At 42.4% G+C, this 27,354-nt stretch overlaps 1 long non-coding RNA gene and 1 other non-coding gene across 7 annotated transcripts in view; one reads left to right on the forward strand and one right to left on the reverse strand.

The window, feature by feature from the left end:
* The window catches only part of LOC102160118 (uncharacterized), a 61,712-nt gene that overhangs the window by 8,868 nt on the left and 25,490 nt on the right, over window positions 1–27,354 (forward strand). For 2 of the 6 annotated variants that reach the window (XR_014819308.1, XR_001299536.3), the window contains exon 4: window positions 5,019–5,224. The exons of 3 other annotated variants lie outside the window; for them this stretch is intronic. This is a non-coding gene — a long non-coding RNA (uncharacterized LOC102160118). Of the gene's footprint in view, window positions 1–5,018; window positions 5,379–5,613; window positions 8,603–27,354 lie in introns of those variants that run through there. One more of the 6 variants, XR_014819309.1, reaches the window with a different exon arrangement.
* Window positions 11,196–11,311, reverse strand: LOC146398555 (small nucleolar RNA SNORA1). Its single transcript, XR_014820157.1, has one exon. It is a non-coding gene; the product is annotated as a small nucleolar RNA SNORA1 (small nucleolar RNA).

The raw sequence follows: 27,354 nt of genomic DNA on the forward strand, positions 1-27,354 counted from the left end.
TTACTTAGGAAGAAAGTAAGAGCTTAATTTTAATGTTAACTTTTAAAATTAAAAAGAATTCACGTCTATTCAAGTAGACAAATTTTTCCTAAAAAGAAACATCACCTTTCTTATCAGATTCTGCAGTTATTCCTAGATTATTTGCAATTGACTGTAAAAGCACGTCACTGTGTGTGTGTGTGTGTCTGTGCGTGCGTGTACGCACATGTTTTGGGCTTACACACTCACGTTCCTATGTATACACACTAGGATTCTATTAAAAGATTGTAAACACCACCTTAGTTTCACAGCCCAATTAAAACCTACAACAAATTTAGTCACTTATCAACACAAATTGATGAGAACCATGGAAACCTCTTAAATTAGAAATCAGAAGGACCTAAAATTAAGAAACAAAAGAATTTGCTAAAATCACAGTCAATGTAAGAATTTATAATGTAAATGTTACCCCAAAACACTTAAAGGTGTGGAAGGTTTTTATTAGCAAGGATCTTTTTAGCTACCTTTGCTGATAAATTCTTTAACTGATCATAATAGAAAGGTTATTCTTAAATGAGTGATGAGGGAGAAATTATTAAAGTGGTTGTATTGGATAAAATACCCTGCCTGGTCTCCCAGAGAGATTCAAAGCCTTCTTTGAGTTAAACTGGGGGGACATCCGTGTTCCTGAAATAACTCTCCTGACCCATACTGCCCTGCACTACGTTCCCTCTTCTCTTGGGCAGCTGAAAATGACCGCAGGACAGAGAAGCTAGTAGGAAATTGTGATACCCTATCATTGCAAAATCCTGAGTGTACTTTGGTACCTGTACACACGCTCACAGTCATGTTATGGCACGCCCAGTAAGTAGTATCCACCAGTCAGGGCATTTCCCAAGCTCTCAACTCCCTTTAAATTGTAATTGTTGTGTTCTTAGAAGTTAATGCGTCTAGATTTGAGGGGCTTGAGGAACTTGACTATTATGGGCTGTGTTGTGCCTCCACTCCAAATTCATGTATGAAAGCCCCCAAACCTCAGATATGAAAGCATTTGGAGAAAGTGCCTTAAAAGAGGTGATTAAGCTAAAATAAGGCCAAAAAAAAAAAAAAAAAAAAAAAAAAAAAAAAGCTAAAATAAGGCCAATAGCATGGGCCCTAATCCCATCTGACTGGTATCCTTATAAAAAGGAAATTTGAACCACTGGGGAAAGATGATGGGAAGGGCACAGCAGGGAGGCCATCTGCCAAGGAATAGGCCTCAGGAGAAACCAGTCCTGCCAACACTTTAATCTTGGACTTCTAGCCTCCAGGACCATGAGAAAATTAATTTTGTTGTTTAAGCCATCCAGTGGCTAGTCTTTTGTCATGGCAGCCCTAGTAAACTAATCCACTGACTAAAGGATCAGTTATGTTTTTCCAAAGGTTAGGGTGGATTTTTAACATTCCATTGAGGGACTAAAAGGCCCTAACCCCAAGGTGCAATTAAGCAAATAAAGCACTGACTTGAGAGTGACGTCTCAACCAAATCCATCCCAATAATGCATGGTTTATGGACAAACCACATAGTCGGCATTAGAGGATAACCCACATCTGGAACTTACCGTGTTACTATTAAAACTCATCTCATCTTCACAAAACTCTGGGGAGGTACTCTTTGACAGAAGAGGGTAGGGGGCCCAGGGAGGTTGAGCAACCTGCACAGGGTCACCTAGCTAATGAGGATTCCAACCCAGGCAGTCTGTTCCAGAGTCGTTGCTCTTAACCAGTAATCCCTGTGGCTTCTTCAGTTAGTAGATTTAATGCTTATTACCTCTTAGTCACCAACCCAACACTCAGCAGTAAAAAGTAGAGAGAAGATCCCTAAAAGTAGGTTAAAGGGACAAAAAAAAAAAAAAAGAGTTCCCGTCGTGGGGCAGTGGTTAACGAATCCGACTAGGAACCATGAAGTTGCAGGTTCGATCCCTGGCCTTGCTCAGTGGGTTAAGGATCTGGCGTTGCTGTGAGCTGTGGTGTAGGTTGCAGATGCGGCTCGGATCCCACGTTGCTATGGCTCTGGCATAGGCCGGAGACTGCAGCTCCAATTGGATCCCTAGCCTGGGAACCTCCATATGCCTCAAGAGTGGCCCAAGAAATGGCAAAAAAAAGACAAAAAATGCCAGTAGGTTAAAGGACCTAAATTCAGATTCAAACTCTGCTCCTTTTCCTCCAGGCAGTTTCCTTATCTGAATAATGGAAATGGTAATACTTACTGTGCAGCTCAGCTGAGATAATTATATAAAAGTGCCAGCAGGTGGGATTAGCCCCAGGCATTGCAGACGTGTTTACAAGGTCTGAGATTCCTTTTAAAGATATTCAGGGGGGCTCTCTGCTGAGTGGAAATACACCATCCACCATGGCTTTAGTTCCATCAAAAGCTTACATCCCCTTCCGGTTAGTCTTGTATCTGTACCTGTGCACACACAGGTCCATCACCCCTTGTCCTCAGAAAACCATCCCGTGGACAAATGGGAGGGAAAAGTGGTTCTCACTCTCCCTTCCTTAGCCCCTGGAGATCTTCTCTTGCGCCTTCGCTAGCTTCTGGAAAGCCCTTAGAAACATCAGATTTGGGGAAAGCCGTCTTTAGATGAAAAGCATTTGTGTGAGGGGCTCATTGAGAGAAAGGGAAGGCCAGTCTATTGAATAAGGCAAGAATAGATCAGATCTTAGGCTATAGAACCCACGTGAGGCTCCTCCCTCCCACGCACAGCCCAGCTACACAAATGCACCAAAGCTCCCACCCGCCCCGCTTGCAGGCCCAAGTAGCTGAAGGCATCCTCATGCCAGACCAGCCTTCCCTGGAGCCAGCCTCAGATGTCACTGTTGGATCCGGTCCACCTAGGTTGTAGACACCAGCCCTCCAGATAACCTCCGTGGCTCCCTCGCAGGCCTCCAGCAGTCTGGGCCTTTTGGAATTACAGCTGCTAATGGGAGTTGTCAGCCGGTCACCCCCATCTCTCAGACTAGGTCTCGTCTGGGTTGTCCATACCTCTGCCATCCACCTGTTTGGGCTGATAACAACATTTCATTAATTCCCTTCCTAGTCTTAATATTAGCACCAGCCTCTTGATGGGCAGAGAAACACTCTTTGGAGAACCTGCTTTTGAAATCAACACCCCCACACACGCTTGCATTCCTTTTAGCTCACATTACTGCAGCTGCTCCCATGTCTGGATCTAAACCCTCCTGTTGTGTCCGGCACAGCTGTATCACTTTGCCGGGGGAGCTTTCAACATCTTGGCAGGGACAGAGCACAAGCCTGCCCCACTGGAGACTGACTAGCTGGGCTAGGCTCTGTATTTGATAGCAATCTTAACATACTCAGAGACATAGGAATTCCCCCCCCCCCCATGCTGATGGTTTCTCTCCATACTACTAAAATTTGCAAAACAAATGGCAAGAATGTCACAGGCCAGACTAAATTCAGTGCAGATTCTCTAGCTGTGCAGCCTGGCCAAAGGGACATGCATGGGCTTGCCTTTCCCTCTAGTTCTCTTGGAAATAAACAATCCAAGAAACAGAGCACTCACTTTTTTAGGACCAGATGTTCATTCACCTCACAGCATTGGTTATCCCGCCCCTAAAGAGCAGGGCGCCCAGTAGTCCAGCCTGATCAGGTCAGTGTAGCACATGACACCAGAGAATGTCATCTGACCGTTCCTCCCAGTATATTCCAGCCTCAGGTGGATGGCTAAAGGGTTCAAGCCCAAGCCACCGTCTACTTGAAAGCTTTTACAATTTAGGATTTTAAAGTCATGTATTTGAAACCATCACAACTATAGTAGACCTAGTGCCATTGAGTTTTGCCGTTTCTTTCTGTTTGAGGGATCCCCGTAAATAATCATCCTCAGTCACCGTGGGGTTTCTTAGAGCCAGCATGATGTCGTGTTTCCATAAGTTCACTGATACCAAACATTAAACATAGCAGCGACAATAGTTTTTACGCAGAAAATGATTCTCTCCAGAAACTTAATCAAGATAATTTGGTAGCTTTGATGTTCTAATGGGACTGTGTTTCTTTTCCTTGCCATTATCCTCCATCATTTTCCTATTAACCTGAAGAAACAAAAGTTGCCCAAAAATCTCATTTTCACGCTGAGAAAAGTATTTTTAATGTTTAAAAGCAATGTTTTAGTGCCCCCTACTGGAATGTAACATTAGTATCCATTTGCAAAAAAAGTTCACTAGCCTTTAAAAGATAATAAACTCATAGAAAAGTAAAAAAAAAAAAAAAAGAGAGAGAGAGAGAAAGAGTCTTTTATGAGCCTTTACAAGTTGTTTAGGAGTTCCCTCTGTGGCGCAGCAGAATCATCAGTGTCTCTGGAGCATCGGGATTCAGGTTCAATCCCTGGCCAGGCACAGTGGGTTAAGGATCAAGCATTGATGCAGCTGAGGTGTAGGTTGCAACTGCAGCTCAGATCAGATCCCTGGCCAGGGTACTCCATACGCTGCAAGGTGGCCAAAAATTTTTAAAATTGTTTTTTGCTTTTTTTTTTAAGGGCGTCACCTGTGACATATAGATGTTCCCAGGCTAGGGGTCCAGTCGGAGCTGTAGCTACCGGTCTATACCACAGCCACAGCCACGCCAGATCCGAGCCGAGTCTGTGATCTATACCACAGCTCAGGGCAACGCCAGATCCTTATCCCACTGAGTGAGCCAGGGGTGGAACCCGAAACCTCATGGTTCCTTGTCAGATTTGTTTCTGCTGTGCCACAATGGGAACTCCCTTAAAATTTGTTTAATTTCTATGCTATGTTACTTGAGTAGTATAAACTCACCACTTTTATTATTATTCATTATTTAGGCTTATTTTAACATCAAACATCTTGACGTATTTACATCTTTCACTTTCTCCAATATTTAGTTTGGATAGAAAAACTATCAGTTGCGTTTTGGGAAACTGGATCATTTTTATTTAATAAGCACATATACTCATTAAGAGAGAATTTCCCTCTCTGAGGCAGTGCATTAGTCTAAAAATAGAACCTTTGTTTCATTTCAGAAAAAGAGAGGAAGTAGGTTTTGAGAATGGATCAATCTTTAAAGGAAATTTATGCTTTCGACTTTCACAAACAATGATAATAGTATGGAGGCAGATTGCTGAATAGCCATTATGAAAAACCAAAATCCCTGAAAGGAAACACTCCATGCCACAAGAGGTCAAGGGGCAGAAGGACTACTAGAAGGGTCAGGAAGTAAGGCACAGAGGTAAGTGGGGGGTAAGAGGTGGAACTGGAGTGATTTTTTTTTTACACAATTAATTAATTCATTTATTTTTGTCTTTTTAGGGCCACACTTGCAACATTTGGAAGTTCCCAGGCTAGGGGTCAAATTGGAGCTATAGCTGCCAGCCTACACCACAGCTCATGGCAACGCTGGATCCTTAACCCACTGAGCGAGGTCAGGGACCAGACGGGCATCCTCATGGATACTAGTTGGGTTCGTTACTGCTGAGCCACAACGGGAACTCCTGGAGTGATTATTAATTAAATGTGGAGAAAGGGAATTCCCTTGTGGCTCAGTGGAAATGAATCTGACTAATATCCATGAGGATGCAGGTTCACTACCTGGCCTCACTCAGCAGGTTAAGGATCCAGCGTTGCCAAGCTGTCACTTGGATCCCACGTTGCTGTGGCTGTGGTGTAGGCCAGCAGCCATAGCTCCGATTCAACCCCTAGCCTGGGACCTTCCATATGCCTCAGGCGTGGCCCTCAAAAATAAATAAATGTGGAGAAAGTTTTTGTTCCTGATAAAGCGAGCTCTGTTTTAGATAGTAGAATCATTTTGGAACACCAATTTGTACACAAAAACTTTTTTTTTTTTCTCTTTGTACTTAGAATGTGCAGCCAACTACAGCAAAGGAGCCCTTATTGCCTAGATATCTCTGTCCACTTTTAGCCAACACTAAGAGGAGGAAATGTAAGCGGGTGTCCAGGCAGCCCCCACAGCCAATGGGAGCCTTGTCTGCCCTGAAAGGTCCCAGGGGCCTAGGAGGGGAAGATTCGTGGTGACTGGGGCTTCCACTTCAGTCAGTGATGGGCGGGCCTGTTTTTGCAAAGCCGGAGGGGAACTAGAGATAGCTTCACGTCAGAAATGGGCCAAGTGAAACCTTCTCACTTAGAATCTTGTGCCAGATTTGACAGATTAGCCCTGACAGTGAAAAATACTCTCAAAGCATTATATCTTCACAAAGATCAAAGCTTCCCAGGAAATTTAAATGACCCGAAATAGTCTCCTCAAGGATTTTCTAAGCATTTTTCAATCCTTTAGACTTTATCTTCTATTTGGTTTTTTTTTTTTTCTTATTCTGCTTTTAATTTTAAAATTCATTGGAGGAACATTTGAGATACATTTGTCATATAACTTTTATTTCTGTCATTTATTTCCACCTCTTGCTTTTAAAATCTGTTAAGTGAGAAGTGAACATTTCATCAAGGCATATACTTAAAACGTCCAAAACTGTGGAATGTCTCAGTGTGTTCTGCCAAAATCTTAATTCTAGGTATTTTAGCTTCAATTTTAATAACTGCCATTATTAGTCATACTGTAGGGGGAAAAAAGGCTGCCTTAACTGACAGTTCTTCTAAAACCAAACCTACCCATTATAATTTCACAGAATCTAGACAACTTGAAAACCGTCTCCAAGGTCTGTTCCTCATAAGGTCAGAAGCACGTTATAAATTTGCCTCAACTTTACATCTCAGCTCCTGCTCTAGGGGAAGGAAAGGGACGAATACATTTTTTTTTGTAACCAACCCTATTAAAATGCAAATCATTATTATGAAAGAGCCCATCTTCATGTGCATTCCATAGTTTGCCTAAAATACCTACTCAAAGGATGAAAAGAGACTGTTATCTACAAACACGTTGTAGCTTATGCAGTCTTGAATGAGACCATGGGGCTTCTTGTTTTGAAATCACAACTCTTATGGGCAGGTAAAGTTGGAAACCCTGATATAAAAAGCAGTTGCCCTGATTTTCTTTATGCTGAGTTCTACCACTAATTTAGAGAAAACCTAGGATTGCGTAGTTGTTCAACAAGAAACTCACTATGCTTCCTTACACAGTGTTTATGAATAAGAACTAACATTTAGTTCTTGCTTAGTACGTTCCAGGCCTTCTTCTAAGCACTATACTATACAGCATAGTGCAACAACCCTATAGGGTAGGAACTGAGTTTTACAGCTGCTGCCAAATGCGGACACTGAGGCACAGAAGGTGGTAAATCACTGATGCACAGTGGCACAGGTCATTGCAGAGCCAGGCTTCTGTGTCAGTGATCTAAGGATAGTGTACTGCAAGGATACTGGGCCATGCTGTGCCCTGGGAGCAAGAGGGAGGCAAGGCTTGCTCTGCAGGGAGAGCCTGGAAAGAGGCCTGGAGCAAACAGATGCTGAGTTGTGTGTTTTGGGGATGGTAAGGAGTTTCCCAGTCAGTGAAGGGGGCGTGGTGCTCTAAACAGGGAATTGCACGTGGAAATGCACAAAGGAATAAAGCATGCCCTTTAAGCAGTTCAGGGCTAGGGAAGGCTTTTGGGGAGGGTGGGGAATGCAGAGAGGCTTTTTAAAGAGAAGATGATCATTATCAACACTATATTTTAAAACAAGATCATCCTGGAGAAATTGTGAGATCTATTTTTAGCTCTTTGGGTTATGCAGACAGAAGCAAATTCAACCCCATTGTTCTTGGGGAAGACAGGAACCTGATTCTTCAGAAGAAGATGCAAAGTGTTCTGCTGTTTTCTTCTTCTAAGACTATCTCATAAGTTATGTTACATTAGGGGAGCACCTCCTCCCCAAATCTTGATTTACCTCACCCAATGCTTATAGGTAATAAAATGACCTTACGAATGTGCTGAGCAGGTGTTTGCAAGGATGGTAGAACTGAGGGAGAGAACTGGGTGTCCAGCATGGACGGAGACTGGGAATGGGGATTGGGCAGCCCAGTGTATATGAGGCTGGGCTGTCATTGTCGCTCAGGTGGGAGGGAATCAAGAAAATTGACCTGAAAGGACCTTTCAGGACAAGAAAGTAGGAAAGTTTTCTTTTCTTTTTTTTTCTTTTAGGGCCACACTCGAGGCACATGAAATTTCCTAGTCTAGGGGTCAGACCTGCAGCTGCTGGCCTACACCACAGCCACAGCAACACCAGATCTGAGCCTCGTCTGTGACCTATGCTGCAGCTTGTGGCAATGCCAGATCCTAAGTGAGGCCAGGAATTGAACCTACATCCTCATGGATACTAGTCGGGTTCTTAACGGAAGTATTGAGCCATGGCGGAAACTCCTAGAGGTTTTCACATATTGGGATAGTTTAAGGAAATCTTATCATTCTATTATGTTATTTCATCAAACGTTGCTCAGTGGGTTGAGGATCAGGCATTGCCATGAGCTGTGGTGTAGGTTGCAGATGCAGCTCAGATCTCAAGTTGCTACGGCTGTGGTGTAAGCCTGCAGCTTCAGCTCTGATTTGACCATTAGCCCAGGAAATTCCATATGCAACAGACACGGTCATAAAAAGAGAAAAAAAGGAAAATGAACTAGGCACATTTTGGGAATTTTGGGAACTTTGCTCAAGAAAAAAAAAAACCAACTTTTTAGCTCTATTCATGCCACTGATGTGGTAGTTATAGGTAAATCCAAGAAGCATCCCAAGTTCTGCTTATTGTCACTGCAATAGGTGATGGGTAGGAATCCTAAAGAATTTAAGAAGAGAAAACAAATGATGATGAGCAAATTCATGACTCAATTTCTACCTTAAAAAAAAATGTATCCAGGATATGTCTATCAGTTAGACACAGTGCTTTCCAGACCCAGCTTCTCTTCCTGGATGAAACTGACCTGCCTATTGCCCCCAGCTCAGGGATGCTATCCTGGGTTGGTTGGGGCGTGTTGACCATGATTGGATAAGAAGGATCAGAGGGTCTGATCCAAGGCCCACCCATCCTTAGACAGGATCACGAGGTAGCCTAAAAGGGTGGTTCGGGCGAATAGGGACTGTGGTTATTACTAAGCCAGCCAGACGGGCTCTTTCCAAGTTTAAGTGTACAGGATTGAAACAAAGCTGGCTCACAGGTAGGAGAGGAGGCCAGGGCAGTATAGCAAGAACACGTAGACCATGAGAACCGGGCAGAAGAGCTGGCTCCCAGGAAGGCCTCTGATCTAGGTCAAGTCTATATGGACTTATTGCAAATCCTTTTTTTTTTTTTTTTTTTTTTGTCTTTTTTGTTGTTGTTGTTGCTATTTCTTGGGCCGCTCCCGCGGCATGTGGAGGTTCCCAGGCTAGGGGTCCAATCAGAGCTGCAGCCACCAGCCTACGCCAGAGCCACAGCAACACGGGCGTCTGCAACCTACACCACAGTTCACGGCAACGCCGGATCATTAACCCACTGAGCAAGGGCAGGGACCGAACCCGCAACCTCATGGTTCCTAGTCGGATTCGTTAACCCCTGCGCCACGACGGGAACTCCCCTTTTTCTCTTAAGGGGGTTTGAGTGAATGAGTCTTTGCTTCTGAAATAACTAGTGCCTAGAAACCACCCTAGGAATAGTGTGAAAGTTGGATTGGCAGAAAGGTATATTTTTGGCAGCTCTGCATTTAATTAAATATTTTATTACTCTCCTTTCAAATTATTAATCCAATTGATTTGCGTTAGATGCTGTCACTTGTCATTTTCCTTAGCCGTTTTCTCTTCACTTTGCACTCCAGAATAGCTGACGTGGTGTTCCTTGAGCTTTGCATCTAAGGGTCCTCTATAAATGTTAAATCTAGAGAGCACAGTGTGCTTAAAGATAAAACTCTACCCTTCATAAACTTTTTGACCAACAGAAAATTCAGATTTAATAAACATAGTCAAACTCCAGTTTGGAGAAATAAGATGACTAAATGTTTATAAACACTTAGCATTGTTTCTCAATGTTAATTGTAGTCCTTTATTGAGTGCCTACCATGCATAGGCTCGATGTTCTGCTCACTCCTTTTAAGTCAAAATTTTATTAAGGAATTTCACATGCTGTGATTCCCTCCACTGCCAATCCTCCAAAATTTGAGTTATAAGCTTCCAGAGAACCCTTTTTTTTTTTTTTAATTTATTTTATTTTTTGTCTTTTTGCTATTTCTTGGGCCGCTCCCGCAGCATATGGAGGTTCCCAGGCTAGGGGTCGAATCGGAGCTGTAGCCACCGGCCTACGCCAGAGCCACAGCAACGCGGGATCCGAGCCGCGTCTGCAACCTACAGCACAGCTCACGGCAACGCCAGATCATTAACCCACTGAGCAAGGGCAGGGACCAAACCCGCAACCTCATGGTTCCTAGTTGGATTCGTTAACCACTGCGCCATGATGGGAACTCCCAGAGAACCCTTTTAAAAAGAACTTTTGGAGTTCCTGTTGTGGCTCAGAGGAAATGAATCTGACTAGGAACCATGAGGTTTCGAGTTCAATTCCTGGGCTCGCTCAGTGGGTTAAGGATCCGGCATTGCTGTGAGATGTGGTATGGGTTGTAGATGCGACTCAGATTTGGTATGGCTATGGCCAAGGTGTAGGTCAGCAGCTACAGCTCTGATTAGACCCCCTAGCCTGGGAACCTCCATGTGCTGTGGGTGCATCCCTCAAAAAGACAAAAGACAAAAAAAAAAAAAACTTTAAAAATAAACTAGGCACATTTGCTCCGAGTTTCCATCATGGCGCAGTGGAAATGAATTCAACTAGGAACCGTGAGGTTGCGGATTCAATCCCTGGCCTCACTCAGTAGGTTAAGGATCCAGTGTTGCTATGAGCTATGGTGTAGATTACAGACTCAGCTCAGATCTGGCGTTACTGTGGTATAGGCCAGCAGCTACAGCTCCGACTCGACCCCTAGCCTGGGAACCTCCATATGCCATGGGTGCGGCCCTAAAAAGAAAAAAAAAAAAGAACTTTTTGCTCAATCCATAATTGTCAAGTCAACGCACAATTCTTCTAGATGGGTTTCTTTGCTCTCCACTTAAATGTAGACATAGTTAAAAAATTACCCACCTGTAATCTTTGGAAACAAATTTCTTCAAGCAATTTAAGGCCTTAGAAGTTAAATTGTAGGAAGTACATTGCTATTTTGGCAAATGATCTAAAATATATTATTCCTTAATCATTTCTGATATTGAAAATTCTTGTTATATTCAACTTTCTCTTATGAGCTGAGCAAAAAATGTCTCAGGTCTCATCATCACCATTGCAATAAAATTACTATGATGGAAGCATAACCCGTGTCTCCATGTAGCTACTTTGCTCACCCCTTTTATCTAATTTACTCCACACAGCAAACTTGCTGTTCCACAGCAAAAATGAGGGAATTGAAACTTCATAACATTGAGGGACTTGTCCAGAGTCTCTTAGGATGTGGAGAAGTTAGGGCTGTGAATTGAATATACGTGGCGATTTGCTTGTTACACCTGACTTCTACTTATTTATTGCTGTGCCCCTTTTTGCTGTGCCCAAGGTGTGCAGAAGTTCTCAGGCCAGGGATCGAACCTGAGCCACAAGGAGTGACAATACCAAATCCTTAACTGCTAGGCCGCTAGGGAACTCCCTGATTTCTAATTTAAACTGTTCCATCCACAGTTTTCAAAGGGACAGCCTAGCTACTGATTAACCTTTAATCCACTCATCCTCCGCAACCACTACTTAGACTTGGAAAGGGCACCAAACCCAAAGGGACCAATCCATAGTATGATCAGGAGCTGATGATGTGGATTAAGACTTGCCAAAAATAAGACAAGATGGGCCCAAATAGCTTTCCTCCTTCTCAAGAATGTAAATTAAGAGACAAAGACATTGTGAGCCAATGATGGACCTTTTCACTAAGAGGTTACAATGGAGAATTGAGAAGTCCCAGTAAATGCAACAAGAGCAAAGAGGGAAACAATGACGAAAGCAATTAGACCTTCCTGGTCTCATCCCTTTGAGCCAAGATGGATTTAATTTCTCAGCTTTGAAGTCCAGAAGGAGAATACTTGTTGTATCCTTAAACACACACACTTATATTACTCCCACTAATCTCTACCATGAGTAGATACAAATAGAGACATCGATTGCTCTGTATGTAGTGGATATGAATAGATAATAGATAAATAGATGGATGGGTAGGTGGATGGACAGGTAGATGTGAGAAGAAAGTAGAACAGACAAGAAACAGTCTTTTTGACAAATCCAGGAATCTCTTGACATGATGTCACCTTGAAACAAAGTGCATCCACTTCTACAGCAGGACCTTTACCACACTGGTGGTCTTCCAAACCTCCGCACAATTAATTTCCAATCTTACTCATTCGAAGCAGCCTCCTATGAGTCTTTTCTCTAATTCCCAGATGATCTGCAAGGCACTTACAGTACACTTCTTTTACTAAAAAGTGAAGCTAAGACAGGCCCATTGCATGTCTCTCTCTATTTGTCCCTCTTCTATGACCTCAGTATAATATCAATCAACACTACTGACACCATTGATCGATTAATGGGCCACTCCATAACTCAGGTGTGAATAATCCCATTTCTTTTTTTTTTTTTTTTTGGCCACACCCGAAGCATGTGGAAGTTCCCAGGCAGATATCGAACCTATGCCACAGCAGTAACCCAAGCCACTGCAGCGACAATGTTGGATACTTAACCCACTGTGCCACAAAAGAACTCCCAATTTCTTTATTTTCTTTAAATGAAACTCAGAGAATCTGACTTTGGTCCTGCAACAGGTGGGAGAAACAAGAAGTTCCAGCTTCGATTAGGACTCCCTTCCCACCGGCTTCAACCAGGCTGAACCTGCAGAGCTGGGCAGGGGTCTGCCAGGGTGCTGCTCCATTGTGGCTACTGCTGAGATGCCCTGGGCCAAGTCCCTCAGGGCACCTCTGCTCTGGGAACATAAATTCCATACTTGGTCCTGTAACCAAATCAGCCTCTTGGTCTCTGCCCAGTTTACAAGATCCACCGAGGCTGCTCTGAATAGCTGGACAAGTAGTAGATGAGCCATTTAATATTGTCACTATTTGACTATTTTTGACCACTGTAAATAGCAGTTCTATATAGTTCAGTACAATCCTTGCTGACAGAGATATACTGTGGTGTTTCTCAGCAGGGGCACTATTGACATTTAGGGTTGGCTTGTCCTGTGTGTTATAAGACATTTAGCATCCCTGGCCTCCAGTCACCAAATACCAGTAATATCACCCACCCCTAAAAGTCATGGTGACAACCCAAAATCAAAAACTATCATGGGAGTTCCTGTAGTGGCCCAGAGGAAATGAATCTGGCTAGGAACCATGAGGGTTTGATCCCTGGCCTTGCTCAGTTGGTTAAAGATCTGGCGTTGCCATGAGCTGTGGTGTAGGTCGCAGATGCGGCTAGGATCTGGCGTTGCTGTGGCTCTGGCGTAGGCCGGTGGCTACAGCTCTGATTAGACCCTTAGCCTGGGAACCTCCATATGCCCCGGGTGTGGCCCTAAAAAGACCAAAAAAAAAGTGTTTACTCAAAAACTATCATGGATTTCCCGTTGTGGCTCAGTGGTTAATGAACCCAACTAGTATCCATGAGGGTTTGATCCCTGGGCTATCTCAGTGGGTTAAGGATCCAGCATTGCCCTAAGTTGTGGTGTAGGTCACAGATTCGGCTTAGATCTGGCATTGCTGTAGCTCTGGCGCATGACGGCACCTACAGCTCCCATTGGATCCCTAGCCTGGGAACCTCCATACGCTGCACATGCGGCCCTAAAAAGACAAAAAGACAAAAAAGAAAAAACAAAACCCTATCTTCTCAACAAGGAATTCCCAGGTGGTTCAGTGGGTTAAGGACCTGGCATTGTCACTGCTGCAGCTCTGGTTGTGGCTGTGGCACGAGTTCAATCCCTGGCCCAGAAACTTTCTTTTGCTGCATGCATAGCCAAAAAAATACAAAACAAAACAAAAAACTGTCTTACCAACAAACATTTCCAAATAGCCTCTGAGTGGGGCTGTAACATTCCATAGTGAGTTTATATAGGCTTTTAAGTAAATGTCTTGAGATTTTTTCATATATCACTAGTAAGTAAGAGAAATGATAGTGGTTAAGAGGTTTTCCAAAAGCAGAGGACACAATATCAGAACCAGAAACTGTCAGATTCCCATTGCTTTGCAATTAAACCATCAAAAAAAAAAAAATCAACCCATGTTCTCAAAATTCATATGTGCATTTGGAGGAGTGTCACGTGTTCAACTTATACAGTACCTAGCACAAAATAGGCACTCAGTGAATATATGTGGGACAATTGGAAGGCTACTGAATGATTGGGTTCAAATATACTGGTCACTGATTAGCACTGTCTCAGAGCTAGTTGTTTGTATACCCGTCTCTCACTGCAGAGTGAAGCCGCTACAGCTAGGGAGCATGTCTGATTTAGCTCTGTCCCCCACAGTGACTCTGTAAGTAGCAGGGAGGATCTTGAATATACTTAGATCAAAATCAGTGCAAAATTCTGAAAGATGTAACTTGAAGCACTATCTGCTAAAGCATTGGTCCCCTGGCTCCTGGCTCTACTTCAGAATCACCTTGGAGTTCGCGTTGTGGCTTAGTGGTAACGAAGCTTAGTGGTAACGAATCCAACTAGTATCCACGAGGATGCAGGTGCTATCCCAGGCCTCACTCAGTGGGTTAAGGTTCCGGCATTGCCATGAGCTATTGTGTAGGTTGCAGACATGGCTCGGATCTGGCACTGCTGTGGCTGTGGTATAGGCCGGCAGCTACAGCTCCGATTCAGCCTCTAGTCTGGGGAGTTCGTATGCCTTGGGTGCAGCCCTAGAAAGAAAAAGAAAAAAAAAAAAAAAAAAAAAAAGAATCACCTAGGGGAAGGATCGTTCAAATTTCAGATTCCCAATGCCCACCCCAGCGTCTCTGAAATCAGAATCCCTGGAACGAATTAGCCGCATTTGCGTTTTTATTCCCCAGCTGGCTCCAATATGCCTGCCATGGGCAGAGTTGAAGGGCCTGGGTTGATAAAACATCCACAGCAGTGTTTCTTAGTAGTGTTTCTCATATTTGTCAGATGACAAAGTTTTTCAACAAACGTCCAGGTCCCTGCCTTGAAGACTCTGATCAGAAAGTCTGGGGTAGCTCCCAGAAGTCTGTTTTTAATAAGCATCCCAGGTGATTCTCATAAGCAATCAGGATGGCTCGTCTAAAGGAAGGCCCACTGAAGCTAGTCCCCCTGCTGAAGGCTAGATCCCCTACAGGCTTTGTGGTTGGTTGATGCGCAGCGTATTGTAGCAGGAGCTGCTGGAGGATGTGCTTCACGAAAAGATGGAGTAAACTGAGAAGGAGGAAGATAAGGGCTACAAGAAGAAATATAACCAACCTAGGGAGAGGGATGCGTTTAGGAAGATGTAATGAAAAACTCCAGGATGACTGCTGTTCGCCAGTTCAGGATGGCATCCAGTCCAGAATGGATGAAAAGCCCCCAGGTGAGACTTCTTCAAGAAGGTGAAATTGATGGGGCCGATGCATCTTATATCTTGAGAGATTTAGACATTTAGAAAGTTTTCATTTAATCCCCCCGTTGGAAAGTACAGTGCCTCTTACCAGTGCCTCTGGTCTTTCAGTTCAAAGCTTCTGTTTTTACCTTCTGTGGAATAAACCTCCAGTCTTTTACCAGAGTAGGATAGGTGATATAGGCACCTACCTGCTTCTTTTTAACTTGAAGTATAGTTGATTAATAACATTATATTAGTTTAAGGTGTGTAACATAGTGATTCAGTATTTTTATAGATTGTATTCCATTTAGTTATTTTAAAATAATGGATATATTTTTCTGTGCTGTATAATATGTCCTTGTTGCTTATTTAACCTTATATGTAGTACTTAGCTGTTGCTTAAATAGATTTTCAACCAGTCTTCTTACCTACCACCTTCTATCTTCACTTCCAGAGGAATCTGGTGTAATCAGTTACTGATTTTGCTGCTGCTGGTGGAGTATGGGTCTGTAGAATGGAACATGTTGTTCTCATTTTCTTGGTCTGTTACTCCCTTACCACTCACCCATTGTCTAGCTGGCCTCCAAATTTTTTTTGTCTTTTCTTCCATTCTTTCCAACTTTATGTGCTTATGCCTTAAAAAAATTCCCTTTACTGTCATTTTAGTGAGGTTTCAGGAAGGAAGGTATATGACAAGAGTTTAATCTGTTACCTTCTTTAGACAGAACGTCTGGCATATATATATATATATTTTTTTTTATTTTATAATTTTTATTTTTTCCATTATAGTTGACTTACAGTGTTCTGTTAATTTCTGCTGTACAGCAAAACAACCAGTCATACATATGTATATATATTTATTCTTTTTCTCACATTATCCACCATCACGTTCCATCACAAGTGACTAGATATAGTTCCCAGTGCTATACAGCTGGATCTCACTGCTTATCCACTCCAGAGGCAATAGTTTGCATCTATTAACCCCAGACTCCCAGTCCATCCCTTTCCCTCCCCCTCCCCCTTGGCAACCACAGGTCTCTTCTCCAAGTCCATGAGAGAAATTCTGGTATAGATTGCAACTATGACATATTTCAGAACTTTTTATTATGGAGCGTTTCAAATATCTGCAAAATACAGATAATGTGAATCAACTCCCCTCCTCCACCATCTTATTCATCACCCAATTTCAACAATGACCAGTTTATGGTCAACATGGTTTCCTCCATACGTCTTCCTGTCTTCCTCCTGGATTATTTTGGAGCAAATCCCGCATATCATTTCATTTGTAAGCCAAAAATGGATGTGAATATGATGATCCAGTACATAGTGATAATAAAAATGGTCCAATAATGGATGTGAAGCCTCTCAAGAATGAATGTCTGGTGAGGGTACTTCCAATGGTAGCTAATCCCCTCTAGAGTGTGGGTTCCTAATTAGTGTACTTCAGATGGGAATGGCTTCTAGGGTGTGGATCAGAGTGAATTTATACACACACATATCACACTGTAAATAGTAAAGTGTTTTAAAGTAAACCACCATCCAGACACCCTAACACTGTGAAATCTAGGTGAATTCATGGGTTTTGTTATCTGACCAGAGGAGAGATATTAGGAAGTAGAGTTTATTTGTGGAGAAAGATGGAGAACTTGAGATAATGTTGGTCACACAACAAGAAATAGAGATGATTGTTAATTTATGATTAGGGCCCAGAGACGGGTCAGGCTGGGTATTCATAATTCATAGTCATTCTTATGGAAATTGGAGTTCCCGTCGTGGCTCAGTGGTAGCGAACCCAACTAGTATCCATAAGAACAAGAGTTTGAACCCTGGCCATGATCAGTGGGTTAAGGATCTGATGGCTGGGATCTGGCGTTGCTGTGACTGTGGCATAGGCTGGCAGCTGCAGCTCTGATTCAACCCCACATGCCACAAGTGTGGCCCTGAAAAAAAAAAAAAAAAGAATTGAGAGCACAAGAGCACAAGTGGCTTGTTCAAATGAGAGGGGCAGAAAGAATGGCCTGAATTGGGTGGGAGAAGAAAAGGTGACACCTGTTTGACTGAATGGGATTTGGGAGGTGACACTTGCAATTTACAGTACAACACTTCATCACAGAGGGTGTGGTGTAAACAGCAGCATAGACTGCCCTCTGGGGACAGGGCTCGTCACCACTCGACAGAGTCTTTTGAAGAAAACCTGTGGACTCTCTCTCAGAGTAATGTTTTTAAATGCGTAAAATAAAATATATAGGATTATAACGAAAGCCAAATATGTTGAAATACAGTTATCAAAATATTTTTAATGTGATATAATAATGAATTATTCTTTTTTCAACACATTAAATAACAAGATCCAGTGGCAGGTGTAATAATTACTGTAATTTTGAAGTGGTAATGAGCACAAATTATATTTTGAGATATATGTAACAAGTCTAATACGATATGAAATTAGCTGTGGCTTCCATGGGTGACAGTCTTAAAACTGCTATTGCTACTGTGTTTTGTGGTGTACCTTCACAATTGATGGCGATGCTAATTTTCAGTTAGAGGCCGATGGAAATAGGAAGTAATGTTTTCCCTAACTTCATAGACATTCCACCATCTTGCACTTTATCCACAGACACACTTTCTCCCCCAATAAGACCCCACACCTTAGGTTAAGACTCTGTTCCAGGGGTGGTCAGTTGAATTACTTCATTAATTCAACAGCTATTTATTGCTTGTCAGTCTGTGCCAGACATGGAGATACAAAGATACATAAGCTAAAAGACGCTCACAGTGATGATGGGAAGACTGACAATAAACAGATGATCACTGTTCAGTGTGGCAGGTGCAATGACAGAGGAAAGCCCAGTGTATAAGGAGGGGCAGAGAAGGCCTCTGGAAGGAGCTGTGCATGAAATAAGTGAAGTGAATGGGTGACCTTAGGTCAAAGTGAACTTGGATCCGCCTCTGGTCCACAAGGGAGGATCGGTGGGGTGACCTATGACAAACCTCATGATAATCCATTTCCTCTACATGGAGCCCAACATGCTTCCTAAGGCTCTGCACCATCCGCCCCACTTCCTTCTGCAGCTCCTTCGTGAGCCATTCCCTATCACCCTCTCTTATTCTCCAAGTATTCAACACACCATCCTCTTTCCTGCCTCAAGGCAATAGCTTCTTCTCATGCCTCTCCACACACACACACACACACAGCTTAATCCTGTTCATCCTTTAGTTCGCACCATAACCATCACTGCTTCGTGCCTCTCCCCTAGCTGCACAACACAGTATTTCACCAGCCCTCTCTTGATGGACATTTAAGTTGTCTCCAGCTTTTCATCATTACGAGCAATGCAATCACTCACACATACACACCTTTTTATGCTTGTACCTATGTTTCTGATATATCCATTTCTAGAGGTGAAATTGCTAAGACATATGCACACTTAGTGTTTTAGGTTCTTTTTTTTTTTTTTTTTTTTTGCTTTTTAGGGCCACACCTGTGGCATATGGAAGTTCCCAGGCTAGGGGTCCAATCAAATCCGTAGCTGTCAGCCTACGCCACAGGCACAGCAACGCAGGCCAAGCCACGTCTATGACCTACATCACAGCTACAGCAATGCCAGATCCCTGATCCACTAAGCAAGACCAGGGATCATACTTACATTCTTGTGGATTCTAGTCAGATTTGTTTCCACTGCACCACAAGGGGAACTCCTCCAACATTTAATGTTTTAATCAATAGCTAGCTTTCAAAAAGGTACCCTAGAGAACCTGCTTTCTCATACTGTTAACAATATTGTATCTTACCAGAATTTTCAATATTTGTTAATGTTTTCATAAGATGGCTGCAATCTCATTGCTAACTTTGCCTATCTTTGATTTACAAGATCGAACATTGTATCTTTCTTATTTAAAATAAGATGTAATTAGTTTGACATTATGGGTAGAAAGATAGAGACTGAAAAGAGAAGAAAATTAATATTTATGCTAAAGAATAAAGGAGCATTTTAGGAAGGAAAAGCACTTTCTCAACTTCGATGTAAGTGGCATTCATGCATAATGCACATCATGGTGTAAACAGAGCATTTTAAACCATCTTTAAAGCTAACCCATGTATAATTGGTTGCTCTGATTCAGAATTATTACTGGAAATGCTACTTAATTCTGTATTGGTAAATTTTCTGATATGTAAGCTTTATAATAATCAAAGAATCTTCCTCTTTGAGTACACGTCTTGCTTTTTTTTTTTTGTCTTTTTAGGGTCACACCTGCAACATATGGAGGTTCCCAGGCTAGGGGGTCTAAGCAGAATTGTTGCTGCCAGCCTGTGCCTCAGCCACAGCAACGTGGGATCCGAGCCACATCTTCACCTACAGCTCACAGCAACACGGGATCCTTAACCCACTGCTCGAGGCCAGGGATCAAACCCACAACGTCATGGTTCCTAGTCAGATTCGTTTCCGCTGCGCCACAACAGGAGCTCCACATCCTGGTTTCTAAATGTTGTTCTTGAGTAAGAGAAACCAGGAATCCTTAGTAGAGTGATCAGTTCCATGGCTGGGGCAGGGACAAGATGAGCCTACAGCATCTTATGGTACCAGACAAGAAGGAAGTACTCTAAGAAAATGGGGCATGTCAAAAGGACACAAGAACTAATCTGTAAAAGCTCCCAAAGTCTAAAACTGGAACAACTTGAGCAACAAAACGAATAATGATAGTGTTAGATTTTATGGGAGTTCCCATTGTGGCTCAGTGGTAACAAACCTGACTAGTATCCATGAGGATGCAGGTTTGATCCCTGGCCTCACACAGAGGGATAAGGATCCAGCGATGGTGTGAGCTGCAGTGTAGGTTGCAGATACTCCTCTGTTGCTATGGCTGTGGCGTAGGCTCCCAGCTGCAGCTCTGAATCTACCCCTAGCCTGGGAACTTCCACATGCTGCAGGCGTGGCCCTAGAAAGAAAAAAAAAAAAAAGATTTTAACCCATAGGGCAAAATTAATACCTATAAGTCCATACTAGAGTAAATAAATAACTCAATAAATGGGAGAAGGGGCAACTCTTCTTTCAAAAGAATTCCAATTAATAAATGTAGCAGGAATGAGGAAAATACTAAATCCCCATTAGAACACCACAATTGGAGTTCCCGTCATGGCTCAGTGGTTAACAAATCTGACTAGGAACCATGAGGTTTCAGGTTTGATCCCTGGCCTTGCTCAGTGGGTTAAGGATCTGGCGTTGCCGTGAGCTGTGGTGTAGGTTGCAGACATGGCTCGGATCTGGCATTGCTGTGGTGTAGGCTGGCAGCTATAGCTCCGATTAGACCCCTAGTCTGGGAACCTCCATTTGCTGGGGGAGCGGTCCTCGAAAAAAGACAAAAAAATCCAAAAAACAACACAGTAATAATTGCTTCAGGCAAGATCAACCAATGGGGAGTTCCCACTGTGCCATAGCAGGATTGGCCATATCTCTGCAGTGCCAAAACGCAGGTTTGATCCCTGACCTTGAACAGTGGGTTAAAAAGGTTCAGTGTTGCTGCAGCTGGGCGTAGGTCACAACTGCTGCTGTGATATGACCCCTGGCCCAAGAACTCCATATGCTGTGGCCAAAAAAGGAAAACAATTTTTTGAAAAGGTGCATTGATGGTTGTTAAAATCGATGGTCAAAAGTTTGAAGAGAAACAGGATGTTCACACAGTCTCAAAGTATCTCTCCAAGATATTTATAATTACAAAGGGGAAAGTTAGTAACTTTATAGTCCAGAAGTGCTGCAGATACCACCTTAACCAGGTGATCAAGCTTCACTAGTAGTAAGTCATGTTGACATTGTGTGCACCCCTGAGATGAAATAACGAGAACTTCACCTCTGTGATATTATTCCCCAAAACTTGTACTGCCAGTCTAATCATGAGAAAAAAAAAAAAAAGTGTTGGACACACCCAAATGGAAGAACATTCTACAAAATAGCTGGCCAGTACTCCTCAAAAGAGTCCACAGAAGACAAGGAGAAAGGACGCCCCTGGCCCAGATTAGAGGGGATTAAGAAGACGCAGAAACTAAATGCAATGTAGGATCCTGGAACACAAAAAGAACATTAAGGGGGAAATGGTGAAGTTTAAATTCAGTCTGTAGTTGAATTCGATAGTATCCTATCAATGTCAGCTTTGGGAGTGTGATCATTGAACTATGGTTGTGTAAGTTGTTAACCTTAGAGGGAAGCTGGGTGAAGGGCAGAGGAAAACTATCATTTTTGTGAATTTTTTGTGTTTAAAATTATTTCAAAAAGAAAAATATTGATTAGAAATAAGAATAAGCTCTATCTGAAGAGTGATTTTCACAGTACACATTAATAACCACATCCTCCGGATCATAGTGACGCTGAGGATTTGAATATTATTCAGAATTTCCCCCAATACTAGACTGCTCTTCATCAAAACCCTGTGTGTTCACAGAATGCTGAACTATTTTAAAAACAATTTGTGCTCCCTTTCTGTTCTTCCATCTTTGAGTTTACAGAATTCACTGTTGTTCATTCAGAAAACGATTCTTACCGGTGAAAGCAGCTGATTAATGTGAAAGGGAAATAGGACGCAGTGAAAGGTTTCCCGATGTGAACCTGAGGTTTCATCTCAGCTCTGCCATCGATGAATTATGAAGTCACTGGCGAATTACTCCCTCTGGGCCTCAATTTCCCACACCTGTGAAATGAGAGAATTAGGAAAAGATATTTGTCTTTCTCCGTTTGGGCATTCTGTGCTTCTTGCTTCATAATTCCCAGCTCCTACTAGCTTGGCCTGCACCTCCAAGTTAGGCTGAAAGCTTTCATGAACAAGCGACCAAAGGCTGGAAATGCACATTTGGAGTTCCTGTCGTGGCGCAGCGGAAATGAACCTGACTGGGAACCACGAGGTTGTGGGTTCAATCCCTGGCCTTGCTCAGTGGGTTAAGGATGCAGCGTTGCCATGAGCTGTGGTGTAGGTTGCAGATGCAGCTGGGATCTGGCATTGCTGTGGCTGTGGTGTAGGCCAGAGGCTACAGCTCCAATTAGACCCCTAGCCTGGGAAGCTCCATATGCTGTGGGTGTGGCCCTAAAAGAGAAAAGACAGAAAAATAAAATAAATAAATAAATGCACATTTGTAACTCAGTAGGTCAAGGCATTAACCAAAGTTAATTTGTATGGCAGCGGTAATTGGAGTCTTAATTTTTAATACCTCAGAAAATTTAATAAAGACCTTAATCTCACTGAAATCTCGATTTTACACAGTAATGAATAGCAGTGAACTATTTTCACATGATGAAATTCAATCCACCTAAATAAGAAATTTCATTTTGGAGTTCCCGTCGTGGCACAGTGGTTAATGAATCCGACTAGGAACCATGAGGCTTCGGGTTCGATCCCTGGCCTTGCTCAGTGGGTTAACGATCCGGTGTTGCCGTGAGCTGTGGTGTAGGTTGCAGACGCGGCTCGGATCCCGTGTTGCTGTGGCTCTGGTGTAGGCCAGTGGCTATGGCTCCGATTGGACCCCTAGCCTGGGAACCTCCATGTGCCTCGGGAGCGGCTCAAGAAAAAAAAGGCAAAAAGACAAAAAAAAAAAAGAAAAAAAAAGAAAGAAATTTCATTTTAAGACCACATTTCAAACTCCTTTCCCATGGAAGCATCGTTCAGCAGCCTCAAGATGGCACACCTGACTCTCTCCTCCCCTTTGTTTTCCTCATCCCTTTTGGTGACAGTATAGGAAATAGAGATAGACTCAAAGTCAGAAATCAGTGGCCTCAACCACCAATCTCTGCTCTATTACAAGCTGACCTAAAAGAATAATTTTCTTTTCTTTTTTTTTTTTTTTTTTTTTTGTCTTTTTGCCATTTCATTGGGCCACTCCTGCGGCATATGGAGGTTCCCAGGCTAGGGGTCCAATCGGAGCTGTAGCTGCCAGCCTACGCCACAGCCACAGCAACTCGGGATCCGAGCCGCGTCTGCGACCTACACCACAGCTCACGGCAACGCCGGATCGTTAACCCACTGAGCAAGGGCAGGGATTGAACCTGCAACCTCATGGTTCCTAGTCAGATTCGTTAACCACTGTGCCACAATGGGAACTCCAATAATTTTCTTTTTTAAAACTTTACTGAAGTATAGTTGATTTACAATGTTGTGTTAATTTCTGCTGTACAGCCAAATGACTGTTATATAAACATACACACACATATACATGTACACATCTATGTGTGTATATATTCTTTCTCATATTCCTTTCCATTGTGGTTTATTATAGGATATTGAATATAGTTCCCTGTGCTATACAGTCAGACCTTGTTGTGTATCCATCCTATATGTAATAGTTTCCCTCTGCTAATCCCAAACTCCCAATTCTTCCCTCCTCTCCCCTGCTCCCCCCTGGCAACAAGAAATCTGTTCTCCACGTCTATGAGTCTGTTTCTGTTTTGTAGATAGATTCATTTGTGTCATTTTTTAGATTCCACATGTAAGTGATATATCAAATGGTATTTGTCTTTCTCTTTCTATTTGTTTAGTATGATAATCTCTAGGTCCGGAGTTTGTGTTGTGGCTCAGTGGTAATGAACCCGAGTAGTAATCACGAGGATTCAAGTTTGATTCCTCGCTCAGTGGGTTTAGGATCCGGTGTTGCCGTGAGCTGTGGTACAGGTCACAGATGCGGCTCAGATCCTGTGTTGCTGTGGTGTAGTCCAACAGCTACAGCTCCGATTCGACCCCTAGCCTGGGAACTTCTATATGTTGTGGGTGCAGCCCTAAAAAGACAAAAAACAAAAATAAAAAACCCCCACAACATCCCAAAACAAAAAACAAAGTAGAGAAGGAGAGAAAAATACAGGAAGACAGGAAGAGGGCAGTAGACTTGTCAGCAGTCCAGGTGCTGGAAAGAAGGAAACCCATCAGCGCATTTCTCTTTGCTTCCTTGCCCTCTGAACTGTTCAATAAATAGTACCATGTGCAGAGATAACTATTTCAGACCAGCGCTGCTCTCCATTTTAAGAACTAGACAGGTGTTCCTGTCATGGCTCAGCAGAAACAAGTCTGACAGGCATCCATGAGGACATAGGTTCAATCCCTGGCCTTGCTCAGTGGGTTAAGGATCCAGTGTTGCCGTGAGTTGTGGTGTAGGTCACAGACGCTGCTCGGATCTGGCGTTGTTGTGGCTCTGGTGTAGGCCGGCAGCTGCAGCTCTGATTAGACCCCTTGCCTGGGAGCCTCCATATGCTGCTGGTGCAGCCCTAAAAGGACAAAAGACAAAAAAAAAAAAAAAAAAAAAAAGAATATACAAATGTTATCTCAATATGGTTTAAGTTTTTTGTTTTGTTTTGTTTTGTTTTCGGTTTTTAGGGCTAAACCCATGACATGGAGAAGTTCCCAGGCTAGGGGGTGAATTGGAGCTGTAGCCACCAGCCTAAACCACAGCCACAGCAATGCCAGATCTTTAACCTGCTGAGCAAGGTTAATCACAGACATGATTTCATACAATCCTGTAATAGCCCTTTTTTCCTCTCCACCCCTACATTGCCCCTCTCTTCTCCTCTCTCCCTACTGGTAACCATTAGTTTGCTCTCTGTATCTGTGAGTCTTCTTCTTTTTTGGTTTATTCATTAGTTTGTTGTATTTTTTAGATTCCACATATAAGTGATATAATCAGTATTTGTTTTTCTCTGTCTGGCTTATTTTGCTTAGCATAATGCCTTCCAACTCCATCCATGTTACTGCAAAAGGCAGAATTCATTCTTTTTTATGGCTGAATAGTATTCCATTGTATAGATATACCACATCATCTTTAGCCATTCATCTGTTGATGGGCATTTGCATTGCTTCCAAACCTTGGCAATTGTAGATAATGTCACTGACAAAATCGGGGTGCATATATCTTTTTAAATTAGGTTTTTCTCAAAATGGTTTTCACTTATGTTTCCCTCACATTCTTTCATATATTAGCCATTTATATTTTTTCTTCTCTGAAAAGCTTGTTTATATATTTTGACCATATTCTTCTGGGTTGTTTGTTTTTCTCTACTTGATTTTTAGGAGTTCTTTGTATACTTTACATACTACTCATTTGGTGCTTGTATGTGAACCATTTATCTTCTCCATGTTGGACACTTATCTTTTCACTCTTGGTGGTCTATATTTTTTTTCTTGTCTTTTTTTTTTTTTTTTTTTTTTTTTAGGGCCACGCTTATAGCATATATAAGTTCCCAGGCTAGGGGTTGAATCCAAGCTGCAACTGCCAGCCAATACCACAGCCACAGCAATGTGGGATCCAAGTTGCATTTGCACCTACCACAGCTCACAGCAACCCTGGATCCTTAACTCGCTGAGTGAGGCCAGGGATCAAACCCACATCCTCATGGATCATAGTCTGGTTCATAACTGCTGAGCCACAATGGGAACTCGCAAGGTGTATTTTTTGATTAAAAATTTAAAATTTTAACATAGTCAAATTTATTAATCTTTTTTCTTAGAGATTGTGCTTTTCCTTTTTCTTTTTATGCACCTGCAGCATATGAAAGTTCCCAGTCTAGGAGTTCTTATCATGGTGCAGTGGAAACAAATCTAAGAACCATAAGGTTGTGGATTCGATCCCTGGCCTCGCTCAGTGGGTTAAGGATTTGGTGTTGCCGTGACCTGTGGTGTAGGTTGAAGACAAGGCTCTGATCTGGTGTTGCTGTGGCTGAGGCGTAGGCCAGCGACTACAGCTCCAATTAGACCCCTAGCCTGGAAACCTCCATATGCCATGGGTGCAGCCCTAAAAAGACAAGAGAGAGGAAAAAAAAAAAGTTCCCAGTCTAGGGACTAAATCAGAACTGCAGCTGCCAGCCTACGCTATAGTCACAGCCACACTGTGATCTATGCCACAGCTTGTGGCGATGCTGGATCCTTAAACCACTGAGTGAAGCTAGGGACCAAACCTGCATCCTCATAGACACTATGTCAGTTTCTTAATCTGCCTAGCCACAATGGGAACTCCAAGACTGTGCTTTTGATATCTTAAATCCTTGTCTACATCAGAGCCCTAAATATGTTTTTGTTTTAAATGTTCACAATATTACCTAAGTTTCAAATTCACTTGAATTGGTCTTTTTTTATATTGTGAAGAAGAGAATCCACTTTTTTTCCTTCATGTGAATATCAATTGTCCTAACACCATTCATAGAATATCTACTCTTCCCATTGATCTGCAATACCAACTTTGTCATGTATCAAGTTCCCATATACCAATGAGCCTATTTCTGTGTTCTCTATTCTGTTCCATCAGTCTGTGTAACTATCTCTGTGTGTAATATCCTGCTGTATAATTGTATCTTAGCTTTATAAGTCTTGAGAGCTTGAAAGTTAAGACAAATCCCTTACCTCACTTTGTCTTCCTTCTTAAGAGTATTTTGACTCTTCTTAGTTCTCTGCTTTCCTCTATAAACTGCTATTATAAATTTGTAAAGTTCTATGAAAAACCTTTCTGGGATTTTAAATGACATTGCATTAAAGCTATAGATAAATGTGGAAATCGTTCATCTTTTTATAATACTGAGTCTGCTTACCCATAAACAACTTATCCATCTGCTTACTCTTTTATTATTTTATTACTTACATGTTTCATTAAAGTTTTAAAATGTTTTCTTCATAAAGATCTCATTCATTTATTTATATATATAAGTGTATATATGTATTTGTATATGTTTGGCAGCACCAGCAGCATATGGAAGTTCCCAGGCCAGGGATCAAACCCATGCCACAGCAGCAACCCAAGCCACTGTAGTGACAACAGATCCTTAAGCCACTGAGCCACCAGGGAGCTCCTATAAATGGTATCTTATAAACTGTATTTTATCTGTTTGTTAAGGCTCTTAATAATGACAGTTTGTACCTGTTT

The sequence above is a fragment of the Sus scrofa genome, chromosome 11, assembly GCF_054392235.1.
Source record: "Sus scrofa isolate SSC_HxYL_T2T_F1_AM1 chromosome 11, Sscrofa_HxYL_maternal_Yorkshire_Landrace_v2.0, whole genome shotgun sequence".
In the NCBI taxonomy this organism is placed as follows: Eukaryota; Metazoa; Chordata; class Mammalia; order Artiodactyla; family Suidae; genus Sus; species Sus scrofa.